Raw genomic sequence first — 1,915 nt, 5'->3', positions numbered from 1 at the left:
CAGAGAGAGACCAAGAGAAAGAAAGTGAGAGTGTATTGTGTTTGTGTGTGAAAGAGAGAGAGAACAGGGAGAGAGGAGAGTGTTGGGAAGGGAAGCACAGAGGAGGGGGGAGAAGGAAAGAGAATTAGAAGGAAAGAGGCAAAAAGATGCAGGGTAAGAGAGTGAGAGAGAGTGAGAGGGAGAGAGAGAGAGAGAGAGAGAGAGAGAGAGAGAGAGAGAGAGAGAGAGAGAGAGAGAGAGAGTTATTTTTTCTATTTTTAGCGACGTTCATTCCCCTGAGCACACCTCTTATGATCAACGATATCATTCTTCTCCTTCTTTTGTTGTTATTGTTGTTGTTGTTGTTGTTGTTGTTGTTGTTGTTGTTGTTGTTGTTCTTCTTCTTCTTCTTCTTCTTCTTCTTCTTCTTCTTCTTCTTCTTCTTCTTCTTCTTCTTCTTCTTCTTCTTCTTCTTCTTCTTCTTCTTCTTCTTCTTCTTCTTCTTCTTCTACTACTACTACCACCTACTACTACTACTACTACTACTACTACTACTACTACTACTACTACTACTACTACTACTACTACTACTACTACTACTACTACTACTACTACTACTACTACTACTACTACTACTACTACTACTACTACTCAGCAATATCATCAATGTCTACCAAAAATAATCCGACTGAATTTCTCCGTTAGAACATGTTTTACTTCCTAACCCTCAGCGATCAAGGTTTATCACAGGTTTATGAAGAAGTCTTTGGCGGAACAAGGTCATGGGCGGATTTTTTTTTTTTTACTTTCTGTTTCCTGGTTTTCACGCGTGCTGTTGTGCAGCACCTGACAATGCTGAAGAAAGAAAAAAAAAGCCGCATTGTTTGTGTCGATGTCATCAAATTATTGAGAAAAAACTGTCGAATTTCTACTACAAGTTTTACTCAGTGAGAATCAAAACGAATTCGAAATTTTTGCTTTTTAGTATAATATTCGAGCCGGTCCATTAAAAAATTTTCCATCAACAGCGAATGTGTGCCTGTCCAACAAACGAACGAGGCGGTGGCTGCCCAGTGGCTTGATGGGTGATATAACAGTGCCCTGGGTTGCGTCATGTATGTCTGGCTGTGCGGCTTGGGTGACGGTAGGCTTTTTTAAAGCTGTACTTTCGTTGAAGCGGCATAGTCTGGAGAAGTGCCTCTTACATAACGACACTGATCTGAATGTGGATTTGAGAGGAGATTTGTCATTGTAGAATTGTGTTTGCTTAGCCGGCATATTGGAACTCATTTTTGACCTGGTTGTTAGCCTATTGGCAGGTAAGTTATGATTTTATACTATTGCCCAATTGAACAGTTTAAACCAACCTCTTTGGTTTAATTTAGGCTTTTTAAAAATTTTGGTTTAGCTTAGTTTCTTTTTGCTTAGTTTCTTTTTTCCCGTTTCCCATTATCTGTATCTAGGCTGAATGCCCGCTTTAGTTAAGGAAAAAAATATCCCTAGGCTACACAAAGAGATTTCTGATTGTGTGTCTTATCTCTGCGTGTGTACACTATTATTTTTTTTTTTTTTTTTTTTTTTTTTTGGGGGGGGGGTATAATGTTTACTTATATTTTTGGTTGTGAGTCGATGTCTTCGCTTTGTTCTATTTAGGATTTATGGGCCGAATAAATATAATGTGTCGAACAACAGATTATAGTATAGAGATCTAGATCTAGATATCTAGATCGAATACTGGACTACAATAAAGCATTGCAGTGTTGCTGAAATAGAGATAAAATGATCATTTCTTGTAAGTAGATTGAAGTTTATTAGATTTGTAATCATTTTATAAAGTTTTTTTCGATGTATAATATCATTCAATATTATATGTTGTCAAACTGTTAGAGTTTACCACTTTACCAATTGTGTGTGTGTGAGGGGGGGGGGGGGGGGG

The 1,915-nt window shown here is 37.8% G+C and overlaps 1 protein-coding gene across 1 annotated transcript in view; it reads left to right on the top strand.

Annotated features, from left to right (window-relative positions):
* Positions 1-809: 809 nt before the first annotated feature.
* Positions 810-1,915, top strand: part of LOC101846424 (monocarboxylate transporter 12-B) — a 32,418-nt gene continuing 31,312 nt past the window's right edge. Inside the window, exon 1 of the mRNA XM_013082097.2 lies at positions 810-1,298. The gene's annotated coding sequence lies outside the window, so the exon portion shown is untranslated. The remainder of the gene's footprint in view (positions 1,299-1,915) is intronic.

The sequence above is a fragment of the Aplysia californica genome, unplaced genomic scaffold (assembly GCF_000002075.1).
Source record: "Aplysia californica isolate F4 #8 unplaced genomic scaffold, AplCal3.0 scaffold00158, whole genome shotgun sequence".
Classification (NCBI taxonomy): Eukaryota; Metazoa; Mollusca; class Gastropoda; order Aplysiida; family Aplysiidae; genus Aplysia; species Aplysia californica.
The sequence above is the reverse complement of the archived record's forward strand: the minus strand, read 5'-3'. Positions and strand labels throughout refer to the sequence as shown.